The 17,932-nt window shown below is 36.5% G+C and overlaps 1 protein-coding gene across 8 annotated transcripts in view; it reads left to right on the top strand.

Annotated features, from left to right (window-relative positions):
* Positions 1 to 17,932, top strand: part of ZNF438 (zinc finger protein 438) — a 171,329-nt gene that overhangs the window by 72,823 nt on the left and 80,574 nt on the right. For 5 of the 8 annotated variants that reach the window (XM_060659049.3, XM_060659037.3, XM_060659036.3 and 2 more), the window contains 2 exons: positions 334 to 498; positions 5,979 to 6,056. The gene's annotated coding sequence lies outside the window, so the exon portion shown is untranslated. The remainder of the gene's footprint in view (positions 1 to 333; positions 499 to 5,978; positions 6,057 to 17,932) is intronic. The other 3 variants (XM_060659054.3, XM_060659050.3, XM_060659052.3) reach the window with 1 other exon arrangement.

Here is a 17,932-nt window from a genome sequence, read left to right as displayed (position 1 = left end):
AAAATAAGTAGAAATTGATAAAAGAGAAGTTTACAGACAAATAATAGAGAAAATTAATGAAACCAAAAGCTGTTTTTGCTATTTTTTAACAGATCAGGATAGTTGGCTTTCTTTTGTGGCAGTTCAGTGATTTTAGAATATTCCTAGATATATGGGGTTAAATTCATCAGTGTCTTAAGGTCTAGGTCCAGAAGCTGGTGTCATGTCATAGTCACCATATTTTATTGGTCAAAGAAGTTACAGAAGTGACCCATATTCAAGGTGAGGGAAGGGCATATATGCCTATTTTTCAGTGGGGGAGTTTTAAAATATTTGTGTTACTCTTAACCACAGCCATATTTATTGAAGATCTCAGAGAGTTGTGAAAGCAAAGACGACAAAATGAACTGAGATTTCAGAAATGGAAGAGCCCGTATGAGCTAAGAATACTGACAGTCATTTTTCCTAAGTGTATTTGCCCAAAATGGACACTGGCTAAAGATCAAGCTTGCTATGGAGGTAAGACTTTACTAGGGGAAAGAGAAACCATTGGTGTTTTGATGGTCATATAGTCTGGCATGATGAACTGGAAACCAGAGTCCTCAGACATACAGCTAGCTTCCCCCATGGGTTGTTAACTGAACCTTGGGGCAGGAAGGGAGGCTAGGAAGTTGAGGTGGAAATATACAGAGAAATTTTCTGTAATCTCATAGTGCTTAGGAGAGAGTCTACATGGGATGGTGGTGGGATGCAGTTGCTGTAAACCACACAATTGATTTCATGTTTGAGACATCTTATACCAGAGTAAACTGATCAAATTGAAGAGATCATCTCCTCACCCTACCTGTCTAATATAGGAAAAGATGGGCCCTCACTGGGAAAAAATAATACCTACCACAGTTTTATGTTTCTTACATTCACGGTATTAAGAATACACCAAAAAGTTATATGACATGTGAAAAGTAAAAATCTATCAAACAGCCCAAGGAAGAAGAGAAAATAGAAGCAGATCCACCAATAGCACTGATAATAGGAGTTATCAAACAACAATTTTATCGTCATGTGAATATATTAAAGGAAATAAAAGAAACAGCTAAATAGAGGAAAAGACAAAGAATGGCAACAGAATGGTGGGATCTAGAGCTAAAAAATGTAATCTGAAATTAAGATTTGAGTTTAATAGTAAAGTAAGCACAGTTAAAAAATAAACAACTGGAATTAGTAAACTGAAGGACAGTTCAATGGAAAATGTACAAGGTGAAGCATGGGTGGGGGGAAAGAATGGAAAGAACAAAATAGGTTAAGAGACATATGGATTGAATCATTTCACCTAATCTACATATCATTGGAGTACTGGGAGGAAAGAAGAAGCAAAAACAATATTTGAAAAGATAGTGACCAAAGATTTTCCAAGCTGATGAAAGATAGCCATCCACAGATTCAAGAAATACAAAAAAAACTTAGTGAACTCCAAGCAATATTATATAAAGAAAACCATATGTAAGTATAACATAATGAAACTCAGGAAGAGCAGATATAAAGAGAAAATCTTAAAATAACCCAAGGAAAGAAACCATAGTAACTTGAAAGGAACAATGATAAGATTGATGGCAGATTGTTCTACAGAAATTATTAAAATCAGAGAACAATGGAATAACATCTTTAAAGTTTAAGTGCAGAAAGGAAAAATACTGCTAACCTGAAACTTTATGCCCAGCAAAGTGTTTTTTACAAAGTTTTAGACAAAAGTTTTAGACAAAAGGTGGGAGACTTTACCACAGGTAGAACCATAGTACAATAATACTAAAGGAAGGTATTCAGTCTGAAGAAAAATGATCCCAATTGGAACCATAGAATTTTAGGGAAAAAAATGAAAAGCATAAATATGTGAGTAAATATAAAAGATTTTTGCCTATTTAAAGCCATAATAACAATGTCTTTCAGGCTTAAAACATATGTAGAAATAAATGAAAACAGTAGAACAAATTGCAGATAGGTATAAATGGAGTTAAACCAATTATTGTCTTGTATAGGAAGTGGTAAAAGTCAAGTTTTGTAATTCAAGGAAGTATTTGTAATCTCTATGATAATTTCATGAGAAACTACAAAGATGTTTGAACAAAAAGCTAACAGAAACAATCCTAAAATTTATATGGAATCACAAAGGACCCTGAATAGCCAAAGTAATCTCGAAATAGAAAAAGCGAAGCTGAAGGTATCACAATTCCAGCCTTCAAGTTATATTATACAGCTGTAGTTATCAAAACCGTATGGTAATGGCACAAAAATAAACACATAGATAAATGGAACAGAATAGAGAACCAAGAAATAAACCCATTATCTGGTCAATTAATCTTTGATAAAGCAGGAAAGAATATCCAATGGGAAAAAGACAGTCTCTTCACCAAATTTTCAGAAAACTGGTCAGCTACATGTAAAAGGATTAAAGTGGATCATTTTCTTACACCATACAGAAAAATAAATTTGAAATAGGTTAAAGACCTAAATGTGAGAATTAAAACCATAAAAATTCTAGAAGGGGGCATAGGCAGTTATATCTCCTTTGACCGTAGAACATTTTTCTAGATATGCCTCCTAAAACAAGGGAAAGAAAAGCAAAAATAAACTATTAAGACCATAGCAAAATAAAAAGCTTCTGCACAGCAAAGGAAAGAATCGTTAAAATTAAAAGACAGCCTACAGAAGTGGAGAAGATACTTGCAAATGACATAACCAATAAAGGGTTAATATCCAAAGTCTGTAAAGAACTGATACAACTCAACACCCAGAAAACAAATAATCCAGTTAAAAAATGGGCAGAAGACATGAACAGACACTTCTCCAAAGAAGACATCCAGGTGGCCAAGAGACACATGAAAATATGCTCAATATCACTCGTTATCAGAGAAATGCAAATCAAAAGTACAGCGAGGTATCATCTCAACCCTGTCAGAATGGCTAAAATCAACAATATAGGAAATGGCATGTGTTGGCAAAGTTATGGAGAAAAAGGAACCCTCCTGTACTGTTGGTGGGAATGCAAACTGGTGCAGATTCTGTGCAAAACTATATTGTACACCTGAATCTAATATAACACTGTATGTTAACTATATTGGAATTTTAAAAAATGCTAACAAGAGATAAAATGCAGTAATAAAAATTTATTAATTAAAAGAAGAAAAAAGATTAGATGGGATGAATATAGAACCAATAAGGTATTTTAAATATCAGTATCTGATTACATATACATAGGTTTAGTCCTCCAACTAAAAGCCAAAAAGTTTTGAACTACATTTAAAAAAAAGACCCAACTATATCTAGTTTGCACAAGATATATTATATAGAAGAATATGGGAAGAAAAGGTACACTGTGCAAACACTAAAGGAAATCTGATATATTAATATCAGATAAAGTAGACTTTAAAGCAAGAAGTTTTATGGAAGATAAAGGGAGAATTTTATGATGATAAAAGGGTCAATTCAATAGGAAGACAGAATAGTTCTAAATTTGTATGTTCCTGACAGTTTAACTCCAAAATATGTAAAGCTAAAATTCACAGGACAACAAGGAGAAATCATGATTTCACCATCCTATTTGGAGAATTTAATAACCTTCTTTGAACCACTAGATATAATAAACAGATTTTTAAAAATCATAAAGGTTATAGGATGTTTAACAATACTGTTAACCAACTTGACCTATTGCTGTTATAGAATGTTATTCTCAACTCTTGCAGACTACAATACACTACAAGTATACAAGAAACTTTTTACCAAAATAGAACATATGCTGAGCTAAAAAGCAAATCTCAACAAATGTAAAAGATTGAAATCATATATGTTCTACAGTGGAATTAAACTAGAAATAAAGATTTTTTTTTTAATCCTCAGTTTGTTTGGAAAATAAACAGCATACATTTAAATAATCCAGTACCGGTCAAAGAAATACAACCACAATTAGTATCTAAGCTGTGAGAGAACGTTAAAGTGGTGCTTAGAATCTGTAGCTTTAAATGTTTATGCTTAAAAGGTTGAAAGCCAACCATCTATTTTTCATTTCAAAAACCTAGAAAAAGTTCAATTTCATTCAATAAACTGGAAGGAAGGAAATTACAAAGAAAGAAGCATTCTATAGAGAAGACTGACAAAGATTAATGAAGTCAAAGTTGTTTCTTTGAAAATATTAATAAAATGTATAAGCCCCTACTAAGTAAAAAGGAGAAAGCTCAAATTAACAATATAGATATAAAAAGGAAACATTATTAGAGATCCAAGAAGTATCTAAAGGGTAAAATATTCTGAACATTATGTCAATACATGTGACAACTTACATGAAATGGACAAATTCCTTGAAAAATACAACTCACCAAAATGACACAAAAAAGTAAAAATTGTGAATAGTGCTATATCTTTTAAAGGCATTGACCCCATAATTAGAAATCTGCATCTCTAATAATGTTCTTTAACCTCATTAAGTCTCAGTATTAGGTCTTTGTTGAATGTTTTTAGAAAATTTAAAACTTCACTTTGGCTGACAGGTTCTACACTAAACTCACTTTCCATATAATTAAGGTTGATTTCCATTCAAAGGTTTACATACCTTTTGTTGGAATTTTATACCATATATTCCTTCTTCCAACTTCTAAACCCTTTGAGAAGTAGACATGACGTAACTCAGTTTAGAATAAAAATGTCAACTTTATGTGGGTGGAAACTGGGTAAAAGAGTGTGTTTATATCTGCATGGAATCTTATCCCTATTCCAACTGGATTGACTTAACTTGCCCTGTTGAGTTTACCATGTAGATGACAGGAGAATGTATGTGGGTTTGGGCAGGCAAGTTCTAAGAGAAAGTGAGACTGGTGTCATATGTGGCCAGTCTTTTGCCCTGTCTCACCAAACAGGTAAAGCAGAGAAAAAGAGAGTCAGAATGGTGTTTTGTTACCTGTCATCCTGAGTGAAGCCCTACTCTTATGCTCTTTTTTTCCCAAGGAGTCAAACCTACCTTGTTCTCGTGGAATCGTAGTTCTACTGCCGACCTGCTTCTAGTTCCTTATGTCATCTGGGTCCTGTGCTCTATTTTGAACAAGTTTTTGTAACTTTTGTCTTCCCCAGAACTCTTCTTTCCTATCCTCCCAAGAACTTTAAACCTGCCTTTTGTGGACACTGCCAGTTTTTGCACAGCCATCTCAAAAAAAGTATTGAATTCTTCCAATTCTAGATTTTTTTCCAAATTTTAATTCTAGTACAATTAACATACAGTGTTCTATTAGTTTCTGGTTTGCACTATAATAATGTTTCAACATTTTTATCCATTACTCAGTGCTCATCAAGATAAGTGTACTTTTAATTATAGTACATCTTGTGTATTCATCTATTGATGGATCTAATTCTAGAATTTAAAGGATAGTTGATATGTTCTTTTGCTCTCCACTGTCAATTCAGTGATTAGTGTGCCACCTTTGTGTATCAGTTCTTTCTCTTCTAACTCTTAACACTGCCACCTTTCTAATTCTTGGTATTGGTTCACTTCTGTCCCTCTTGGGGCACTTATTATATCTTTCTTGATATGGAGTTGTTTGTGTTTGTCTCCTCTTGTGGTTTGTGGGTTTTTTGATGACAGAAACTCTCTCTTATGCAATTTCATCTTTCCCTGTTCTCCATGATATTAGTACTGAATAGGGCTTGATTATTGGCTATATTAAAGAATTTGGTGTCAATCAGTCTTGAATATCTAATAATATATTTTTCAGAATTTTGAGGAGATTGACTTAAAAATATATGAAGGAAATGTATTATATCTCCTATTTTAGAAGTCTTTGGGCATAGCTTGAGATTTTTATCTTAGGTTCTTAAATTATACATAGTATAAGTAATGTCAGTTTTATAGGACTTCATATAACTATTGTAGTCTTTAAGGTGTAATCATATAATTGGCTTCTATAAGCTACCTATCAATTCTTTCAATTTCATTACTTCCATCACGTTTTTTTTTTCAGATAAAGATGAATGCCATGTCTCACCCAACACTGAAAATTTGAAGTTTAGAAGACATTTACTAAGTCAAATCACCTCGAGTAAGTCTGATCTTATCCATTTTAACACAGCTTAAGATTGATTTAACATCTAAAGAATTAAGTCCAGTATCTGTGACACTTTGAACTCTCAAATTTCTCAGAATATCTTAGAGTTGCCTTGTATATTGAATTACTGGTCTTGGAAAATAGTGGAAAGATTATTTCTTTGTAAATTTCATATGCTTACTAAAATTGTAATGTTTAAACTCGTGGTATCATTTTAAAAGTGAGATTAACACCTCAAAATGTTCCTTTATTTTTCATTAAGTCTAGTCATTAGGTCTTGACTAAATGTCAAGCGTAATGTTTTTAGAAGTTTTTTTTCCCACTAAAACTATGTTTTTCAGTTTTTTTAAGGTTTTGTATGGCTTTTCTAAATGATTTATATATTCGTGATCATCGAAGGGAGATATTTAGTAATGAACTAGTGCTTAAACCTTAAATGTTTATTTATTCAAAAACTTAGCTTTAAAAGTCATCTTGACCAATGTCAGCTAATATAATTATCTCCTGATGGTCTTCTGTCTTCATTCACTCTTCCTCCATCCTGTATTCCACTGCCAGATAGATCTGCATATAGAACTCCAATACTTTTAAAACACTTTAATGGCTCCCCACTCACTGTTGGATGGAATCCATGTTCCATTGAGTGGCATTCGAAGCCCTCTACCCAGCTCCTAAAAATATCCTTCACCTTAGCCAACTGGACTCTTTTCTGTTCACTGAATTCTCACCATTCTTCATGCCTCTGTGGCTTGATGTGTACTGTGTTCGTTACTTCATGTTTCTTTCTAGGATGTTCTCTCCTTCAATCTTACCGTGTCCTCTGCTTGTTGAAATCTTGTGCAAATCCTCCAGGCTCAGCCCAGGTGCATGCTCCTCCATGAACTTTCCCTGATTGCTCTAGCTAGAAGCACTAGCTTTCACACACTCTGTCTCCGTCTCTCTCTCAGCTGACTTCATCCAATATTTTGTTTTTATCACTGCCCTAGCACATTTTACCAGGCAGCTTTATTACTTGTGTTTATGTCCGTCTTATCTCCCATCATAGGTTGTGAGGGCTATAAATAAAACCAAACTTCTTGTCTAATTTTTGTTTCTCATGGCATTCAGCATAATCTTAATAGTTCTTGGTAAATATTTGCTTAATAAATTAGTAATGTGCCTGGATTTTTCTTTTATCATCTGTCTTTCACCCTTATAGTCACATATGGTCTGTATTCATGGCAACTATTTATTCGTGTTCTGCACTCTTGGCAGACCACCCCCCCCCCACTCTGCCATCTTATCCTAGGAAAATACTGACCATAGTGTAAATAACAAGATACAGTCAGTTCCTAATCTAAGAAAAAAACTGTATTCCAAAAGTTCATATCTAATTCTGTTGTTTGGAATGCGGAAAACATTTTTTTTCCACAAAAACAATGTTATAAATAGTGGTTAGATTCTCAGCCAGGCCTCCCAAGACTATTTAACTCATATGTACCCGGGTACCCGTGTACCCGATGGTGGTGGGATTTCAGTTAGTCTTAGAGGAATGGTAAAGATTTAAATTTAAATAAAGAGCTAAGAGAGGAAATGATATTCCGAGTTGGATTAACAGCATGGTGGAGAAATAGAGGTACAAACAAACAAATCAGCATTACTGGCTGGAACAGAAGCTTTAGTTCATGTTGGGTGAAATAATAGGTGGGAAAATTATACCAGTGCTTCAACCCTGGCAGTGAATAAAAGTCATCCACGGATATTTTTAAAAACACAAGTCCCTAGATCTTTCCCCAGAACTAATAAATAAAATTTCTGGGGCACAAGATGTACGCCTGTTTATCTTTTAAAGCTCCCCGAGTGGTTGAGAACCACTGAATGAGAAGGATGGGCCAAATTTAGGAGAGCCATGAATGCCCTGCCTTGGAGTTGGGCCTTTGTGTCTCAAGCAGTGGGAAGCCCTCAGAAGTTTCTGAGACGGGTGACATGATGGAATTCATGTTTTGCCAAGATAAATGATTCATCAACCGCATGTGAATGGAAGAGAAATAAGAAACAGCTTGAATTAGAGCAGTGGTGGCGGGAAAAAAGAGAAGGTCACATTTTTAAGGGTACTTAGATGTGTGGGAGTTGGCGATGTCAGCCTTGACCTCAGCATGATTTGTTTTATAAACTGATTATACAACTTCACCCTCATTAATTTGCTCTCTTTTCTCTTACAACCTGGCAACTTAAACAGTAATTTCAGCCAGTTTGCATTTAATGGAAGGAGACCATTGTCTACTCATGTACACGTCTAACTCATAATAGTAAGTGAAGTTATGTGTATGAGGAATATAACCTTTAACATAATCATTTTAAAGCATTTAATAACCACCCACATATGCAATAACACAACCCCAGTTCTGCAGGAGTGTGCCAAGAGCTGGAGTCACAAATGTAAGACAGCTATTGGCACGTAATTCCCTAGCATTAAGTTGAAATTGGAAGAAATATTCTAAATCATGTTATGCATTTTAATATTTTTAGCATCGGATTTGCTAATTGCTTAGCTTTTGTGGTAGTAGGCCTGTGAATGCCTCTTGACATTAGCAGCTCTGAGCTTATGCTTCCCTCCTGCCCACATCTGCAGCCCCCTTAACTTCTTGCCTCTCTTTCAGGCCCATCCCCACCTAGTGTCGGTCATGCGTGCCCCTACTTCATTCTCACCCAAGTGAGCCAGAGAGAGGAGGTACAAAGGAGTTAGCATTTAAGTTCTTTTGTGGCATTGACTATCCATGTGGTCCTGAGGAATCTCTTTCCTGGGTGATGTAGGACATGATAGCTATTGGGATAACCTACTTTTAGAGTCTCAAACAGCTCCATTAAGTTGGAAGTATGTCATACCTGTTTGATATGTTTTGAATATTTTGTGTTTGGAGACAATGAGCCATATTTATTACATGGCAGAGAATGAGTTCAAGGCGTGATGTTTTGATGTGACCTGCCCCTTTAAAAACAAGACTCAAGATCATGGATTTTTTTTTTTAAACCACTCTCCTGGCCATTATATAATCATACATGACAACAACTTCTGCTATGGTCTTCTTTGTCTGTGACAATGAGCTTATCATTGTGCTTTCAGTATCTGCGTATCCCCTGAGTTACTTTTCTATAGTTATTTAGGGTTTCACCAATCATACAGATTTTGAACCAGAGAATGGACAATCTACTTAGATTTAAGGGATCTTGTAGAAGAAAGAGAGAGAAGGGAACTGGCATTTGTTCAGTGCCCACCCTGTGCTATGGTCTTCACATGTGTTTTATAATTTTAACTCCCATTTTACAAATGAGAAACTTCAGATTTACAGACATTTGAAAGATTTATCTGACATCAGAAATCAAAGGCAGTTTTGGGGCACCTGGGTGGCTCAGTCAGTTAAGTGTCTGACTTCGGCTCAGGTCATGATCTCATGGTTCTTGGGTTCAAGCCCAGTGGTGGGCTCTGTGCTAACAGCTCAGAGCCTGGAGCCTGCTTCAAGTTCTGTGTCTCCCTTTCTCACTGCCCCTCCCCTGCTCACGCTCTGTCTCTGTCTCTCTCTCTGTCTCTCTCTCTCTCTCTCTCAAAAAAATAAATATATAAATAAACATTAAAAAAAAAAAAAGGAAAAGAAATCAAGGGCAATTTTGATCACAGGTCTGGCTATCCTAATGGCTAAACAGCCTGGTCTTAGAAGTCTGCATGACATATTTGTGGGAAAGGTTACTGAACTCAGAATCAGGAGGTTTGAGTGCAGGCTTTTACCTCTGTCACTAACAACCTTGAACAAGTTATTTAACGCCCTCAGCTTCAGTTTCCTCATCTGTCAAATGTGGATAAAATTGGCTTTCCTGACTGTTTGGGGTTTTGCGAGAAATATCAGCTAGTGAATTTCAGTATGATTTTATCAGTTTGAAGTGGAAGATTGAGATTTTTTTTTTTTTTTTTTTTTTTTAAATTATTTTTCAACGTTTATTTATTTTTGGGACAGAGAGAGACAGAGCATGAACGGGGGAGGGACAGAGAGAGAGGGAGACACAGAATCGGAAACAGGCTCCAGGCTCTGAGCCATCAGCCCAGAGCCTGACGCGGGGCTCGAACTCACGGACCGTGAGATCGTGACCTGGCTGAAGTCGGACGCTTAACCGACTGCGCCACCCAGGCGCCCCGAGATATTTTTAATTCAAGCAAAAATAAACTTTAAAAGCCCAAAACATTAAATGAGATGAACTTGGGCCGATTTTGCAGTATTTCACTTCTTAACTTTGCTCTACAAATTTTCTAAGATAATGTTTGTCAATTTTCCAGGTCTCAAACACTGTATTGTGCCAAACTGCATCACTGAATTTAATATCTCAATGTAGCAGAGAGAGTCCTGGCAACATATCAAGTCCTTCCTTTCACTTACCAGCAGCAATCATTAGTTTCTATACCGTATCAAATAGGTCTGAACTCCTGTAGATACTGAAGCAATGTTTATAGCCAAGGAGGGCTCAGAAGATTTTAAGGCTACTAAATAGTAGTAGACCTATTGGGCTAGAGTTGATGTTAACATAATCAGAACAATTCTTTATATTTTAGAAGTTTTTCTAACAAGGCTGAGTAACAAAGTCACATTTTGTAGAACTGATTTCACAAAACTTGTTTTCAGAAATGTTTCCAGGTTTCAGGACAACTTTCACAGGTTATAGGATGGTGAATACTGAAGGGCAGCTCTGAGCTATTGCAATCCACTTAGGCTTCGTTCAAATACACACATAAGAGATAAGAAATTTAGGAATTATAAGTTATATGCTTATGTTATAAACACAGTGCTATGAATGAAATGGCAGTGAATCTGAGATATACCAAGATCATGTCCTGGACTTACCCAAAACCTTTACCCAGTAAAGCTCTAAGTCCCTTATATATCAGACTGACAAAAAAAAAAAAAAAAAAAGCAAGCCTTAGGAAGGCCAGCTGACAGAATAGAGGAATAGTGTTAGACTCCAGGTACGGATCCAGAGGAGTGCACGTGTTCAGTCTTGGATTCAAAAGTGTGTAGGATTCTTCTGCATCTGCTACACTCTGTATCTCAAAGAGGGTTTCCTAGTCCTACAGCGCTGACTTCCACATGGCTTCTCACATACCCACGCTGTGCCTGCTTCCTAGATCTGGTAGCTGGATGACTCCAGTTAGGGCCTGGTCAAGTGAAAGTGGTCAAGGGGAAGTGGACAAAGTAAAGAAAACAGCAGAGATTGTGGTCAGATTTGGTCCGTAGATGTGTCCTGTTTGCACAGTGTTTGTTTTAAACATGAATTAGTTATTAACTAGTGTTATTTTAACTAGTAACTAATTTAATTTGTTTTTAACTAATGTACAAATCCACTTTCTGGGTTCTTGTGAAAACTGAACTGTTCATGTGACAGTGATCAGCTAGAGCTGAGGGTAGCTTAGCTGCCCCAACTGGATGGGAGGCTGGGTTTTTCATTCTCACAGCCCCACCCCTGGCTGTTGATTTTCTTTACATAGAATTCAGAGGACAGTTAATGTTATTCCTACTGTCATCTATATGAAACTAGGAAATGACAGATTGGTAAGATGGTATATTTCAGTACAAGGGAAAGACAGTATGTTGGTTTCCCAGGGCTGTCATGACAAGGTACCATAAACTGCGTACCTTTAAACAACAGAAATGTATTCTCTCACGGTCCCTGAGGCCAGAAGTCTTAAATCAAGGTGTTGGCAAGGCCATGCTCCCTCAGAGACCTCTGGAGACACTCCTTCCTGCTTGTTGTAGCTTCTGGTAACCCCATGCTATCCTTAGCTTCTGGCAGCATAACCCCAAACTCGGCCCCATCATCTCATGGATGTCTTTCTCTGTGTCCCAGTTTTCCTGTTCTTATAAGGACAGCTATCATATTGCATTAGGACCCACCCTAATCCAGTATAATGTCATCTTAACCTAATTATATTTACAGAGACCCTTCCAAATAAGGTTACATTCACAGGTACCAGGGGTTAGGACTTTAAGTTAAAATTTGTGGGACACAATTCAAACTGTAATAGGATGGCATATTTCTTTGGGGAGTGCAGAGTAATAGTTTAAGAACAGAGATCCTTGAGGCAGAGTGCTTGTATTCATATTTACAACTTATTTTCTATGTGATCTTGCACAGGCTGCTTACCCCCCTCTCAATGTCTCCATGCCCTCATCTATAAAGTGAGGATAATGTTACCTACCTCAAGGAGTTGAAATGAGTGCAAGATCACTTAATACATATAAATGATTTAGAACAGTGAATGGCACATACTAAGTGCTCAATAAACTGAACTATTACTATCAATTATTATTAGCTCCTACTTATACACAGTTTCTTTACATGGAGTATCAGTGCCAAAAACCTATTATTTATAATTCTATGAAACAAATCATGGATGAACAAGGAGCAGTAGATAGGAATGATGCATGAAAAAGAAAAACTCCCAGGACTTGAACCAATAAAAAAAGAGAGTGAGAGAGACTGAATTTTAGTAAGATTTACTCTTTAATGCAAATAAAGTAATTCTAACACATTTAGAATGCTTAGCTTACTCATTTTTTTTAGATTACCCGCATGGCCTCTAAATGTACTCAAAATCACTAAAGACGCAGGCAACATCTTCAAACCTAGAGCCTTAGACAGTGACCATTGGATTGGTGAGCACATGGACTGCAGACAGTAATGGGGAAGTTACACCAGGGAGAACATCCAAGGAACACATGACTTCTAAGCATCCCCACCTGTCTCCTTGGAGGCATGTTATTACCACCATCTTCCTTCCCAAAAATACTTGGGTTGAAATTATCCTTGTTTCCAGTCCCTGGGTCAGAGATTGAGGCTGAATAATTATTTGAATATCTACCAAACTTTTCCTCCTAATGGAACAAATATTTTGAGATATATTATTTTGTTTTTCCACATAGCCTTTATGTAAGATAACCATGCAGCTTGAGTTTTTTTAAAAACTGATGGAGAAGGTTTAAAGAAATGACAAGACTTTTTTAAGTACCTGGAAGAAAATCATTCTGTAGGCTAGTGACTCTGGGGTTTGTAATACTACAGAGTATATATGCCTCCTTCTCAAAGATCCTTCTACTCTGGAAACATGAGAATATTCAGATAGAAGGGACATACATATATGTTACTTATGATTGTGATTTTATTTTAATAAAAGAAGTTAGGCTGTTTAATTTTTGGCGAAGAAGTGGTGTTTTATAGTTCAAGTGTTACTAATTTGGAACATTTTGATTAAATGATGAATTCATCAGGACTCCTTTGGTTGCAAGTGAAAGAAAGCCAGCCCACGCCAGCTTATGAAAATAAAAGGAACTTAATTGTTTACATAGCTATGGTTTCCAGAGGTGCATCTGGCTTCAAGCATGGTTGCAGCCAGGAACTCAAATGATCTCATCTGGACCCTTTTTCAGCTCTGCTGGTTTCTTTATTCGTCATTATTCAGACAGGCATATAACCAGTAAAATGACCACCAGCAGCTTGAGACTGTCATCTTCCTGGTTTAGCAATCTCAACAGGAAGAGAACTTGTTGAGCCGCACATCTAGCGATCGGCCACAGAGAAGATATGGATCAACTCAGTTTGGCTCCACATGTGGTGAATAATCACTGTGGCCCAGGGAACGGAGTATTCTGGTGGGCCAGCCTGGGGCGTGTTCACCAGTGCTGCCACAGACGTGCATCCAGTGACTGAAAACCCCACGGGGTCTCAGGGAGTGAGGGAGTCTTTCTCCAAATGAATTAGAAGAAGAGATTTGGGAATGTGTACTGAGAAGACCAAAACTGTGGTAAATTCAGCCATTACAAATGGTACGTGAAGTAACTCAGAAACTGTAACTTCTGATTTTACAATGACGTGTAAAGAACTTTCCACCTTCTCCTGTTAAAATGTCCATCCAAAACAAAGGAAATAAGAAACAAAAATTCCACCTTTTTTTTTTTTTTGATAAAAAGTGGGTGACATCAGTACTTCTCATAAATATGAATACAGAAAGTGTATGATACCATGACTTAGTGGAGTAGAGGAAGGCGAAACCTAAGCACCTACAGAAGAGGATAGTGTCAGGAAGCAGTTTTACCTTATAGAACCTTAGAAGGTTCTGTAACTAAAGGTTAGGCTGAAGGAGGAGGTGAGGCATGGCACTGGAAACAGATGACCAGCTGAAAGTCTGTAAAAGGACCAGCTGGACACCCAGGTCCTTGTCTAACCCCAGCCAGATGAGTACCTTCCCCCAACCCAGAAGATGGGGACACAGGAACAGTGAGCACCAGGAGCCAGACTTCTAAGTACCAAACACAGTGTTAGAGGATTTTCCAGAGAAACAGAATGATCCCAGAGAAAGTCCCCGTAGGGGTTCCCCCACAGAGAAAGCCAGCTTGCTGCCCTGGTTGCTTTTCAGTGACACTCACCTTCAACAAGCTCCCTCCCCCCCCCCCCCCACCTCCCCGACACAGACAGAGCTGCCAACTTGCTCTACTAATAATTTACACTTAAGTAGGAATAGACAGCCAGGGATCACCAGATATTTAGGTATGACTCCAATATGATAGAGATAAAATAAACCCAAAGGACACAAAGGAAGAGCTCTGATGAGACAGAAACTATAGAGACAGCAGTAAGAAAACTAAAGAAAGAAACTATAGGGGCACCTGAGCAGCTCAGCCCAGGTCATGTCATGGTCATGAGATCAAGCCTTGCTTGAGCCCTGATCAGCTCCGAGCTGTATGGAGCCTGCTTGAGATCCTCTCTCTCTCCCTCTGCCCACTCCGTCCCTGCTGCTCTTGGTTTTGCACACACACACGTGCTCTCTCTCAAAGAAAAAAGAAAGAAAAAGAAAAGAAACAGGTCTTTAAAAATGTGAGAAGGTTTTGCATAGAAAGTAAGTCTTTTTAAAAAAGGAGAATTAAAGGAAAGGAAAATTAAAGAACGGGAAATAACTCCCAAAATTAGAAATCTAAAGGCTAAAAAAAATTCACTGAGCTGTTGAAAGATAAATTTGAGGAAGAAGTCATTAGTGACATAAACCAGCAGGTCCAGTAGCAGCCCACTAATACATGAGAAAATGGGAGAGAATCATCCAAGAAATAACATAAGACAGTTTCCTAGAACAGAAGGAAAGATAAGTCTTCAAGTTTCAAGAGAAGGAAAAAATTGTCATATGTAAAGTGTTTTGAATAAAAGCAAACAAGAGACTTCTCAACATCTGTGCTGGTACGGAAACATCTAAATGTGTGAAGAATTTTCTTAAGGGGTAATTTTATCATAAAGAAAGCATTTCTTCCTTTACCTGAGACTTGTCAAATATATCTAAATAGTCTCCTTAAGTCGTTTTTAAAAAAATATTTCACTTATAAATCTTCCATCATTTAAACTTACTTAAATTTTTGTATATTCTGAGGTACACCTGCAAATTTCTGTCAGATTTGAGGCATTTTCACGGTACTTAATCTCATTTTTCTTCTTTTGCTTCACTAATCCACTCAACAGATTATTAGAATGAACTTTTCCCAAGATACAATGGAGTTGATTAGTCCAACATCTATAGTTTCATAGTTTATAATCAGTGACAATAAATGTGATTAATTTAGAAAGTCACTGATGATACTCGGGTATGTGATAGCAGGACTTGAAAAATGTTTGCCATTTTTTTTCTTTGTCCCAACATACAGTGATTTGAAGTTAACAGAATTTGGGCCTTACTCTCTTAAAATGTTTGGCTTTTATTTTATACATGAATAATATAGAATAATAATATATATAATAATAATAATATACGTGAACTAATAATATACTAATAATATAGAATAATAATATATATAATAATAATATACGTGAACTAATATAGAATATTAGTTTTTATCTTTTTTTTCTCAGTGAAGAAGGCAGAGTCCCAAATGGTATTTTCTTCCAGAAAATTAAAAAGGACCTCACAAGTTGAAATTTAGCAGATATATTTTTCAAATTTTAATTATCTGAAAAAATAATGTTTTTAGGATTCAGTGAATATTCTTGTTGACTGTATGACTGATAAAGTATTTTATTATGGTATCATTAGATTGAAAGTTACTCCAAATTGCATTTGGTTTTTAAAATATTCTCACTTTTAATCTGGAAATACTATAAAAGAATTAAAATGTTTAGGTACAATGCACTTTCTCCTTTCTTTTTGGATTAGTTTCTAAAGCCTAATGAAATGGAAGGCAAGTGTCTTTTCTCAGTTTAAAAAAAAAAGTTCTATTTTATTCCTTAATGTACTATAATGAAACCAAAATAATATAGAAAACTCAAGACATGAAAGAGTGCCAGGATGGTTCTTGCCAATATAACTTTTTAGAATTGTGCTGAGTAGCTTTTGCTATAAAACTAGACCAGCTAGTTTATTATGTATTCTCTAGGTAATGACATTTTATAGAGGATTTTTGTAGTTCTTTTGGGTCAGCAAGGTCAAGAACTTTAAATTAGAATTATTAGAACTGGAAGGCATCCTCTTATTCACTTTCTAATTGAGGGAAATTAAGTCCTGAGGAATCATGATTTACCCAGGGTCACACAGCTCATAGTGAAGGTTGGAAGAGAATCATGGCCTCCTGGCAGTCAGGTCAGTGATCTTTGTAAAAGACTTTTTGGATTTATTCTTACCACCATCATGTTATGTTTCAGCGCCCATAACTTATTGTACTGGGCCCAATTAGCAAATTAGAAGTTTATGTTTAATCTCCTAACGCTGAGGGAACATTTAGAATTAGGAATATTGACAATAACAAAAGCAGGAAATGGCAAGTAACATTTTGAAGAAATTTTTGCGTAGGTTAGAAGATATCCCTTGATTACACTCTGGTCCTGGTCTCTAGAGGGAATTCCATTGTTCATTATTCTCTAGGACCTAATTCTGCCTTCCAGAAGGTTCTTTCTTGTTTGTTTTTTTCCAAGGTCAACTCATGTCGTCATTGGGGAATATGTCCTCCTTGGAGGCTATGTAACCTTTATTTCCTACTTTCTGTCCCTGCAATTTTGGCTGCATGAGCATTGTTTTAAGGGTCAAAGGCTTATAGGCAAGGCTTGTGGGGTTTTTGTCCATGTTATTTCCTCTGAAACTTAGTTGGCTCTGATCTATCTTCTTCCAGTTAATTCCATGTGCTAGTAATAGAGTGACTACATGTCGAAGACTGGCAGAGAGTTTTAGTTTATATTTCTTGTGCATGGTGAGTAATAATGCCCTTTCACTCTGAAAACTATCCCAGTTTGGACAATAAATTAATATGGTCACTCTAACCAAAAAGTGCACCAGAAAATCCTATTTTATTCCTTTTGCTTCCTTAACCCTATTCCTCCCTCTCTCAACTTTCTGGGTGCTGTACTTCACCAGATCTGCGGCAAGGCTGACTTCCCTCTGTTTACCTGAGAAAACCTAATGGACCATTTTTGCTCAAAGCTTTTCAGCCTTCTTTCTTACTGTATGAAATCCAGAAATAGTCAGTGTTTCTAGCCCTTGGACCCCCCAAATTTCTGGATCTTCTGTTCCCTCTCATTTCCACTCTCAAATCTCTTTAGCTATTGCCTGTGCACCTTTCTTTCTTGTAAATTCTCAGTAAGAGCGGAAAGTAATATTGTTATTCTAGTATTCTGTTTTCCATCTCCTTTTCCCCCCAGCTGTACACTTGGTAGATACCACCGTGCCTTTGAAGCTATCTTAGGCATTTAAAATAATTGAGGTATACTTTACATTCAGTAAACACACAGCTCTTAAGCATTCAGTTCAGTGAGTTTTGACAATCGTGTACATCTGTTGTAAACCACTACCCCAAATAAGATCTAAAATACTTCCATTACCCCAG

This window comes from Panthera onca, chromosome B4 (assembly GCF_046562875.1).
Source record: "Panthera onca isolate mPanOnc1 chromosome B4, mPanOnc1 haplotype 2, whole genome shotgun sequence".
Taxonomy (NCBI): Eukaryota; Metazoa; Chordata; class Mammalia; order Carnivora; family Felidae; genus Panthera; species Panthera onca.
The sequence above is the reverse complement of the archived record's forward strand: the minus strand, read 5'-3'. Positions and strand labels throughout refer to the sequence as shown.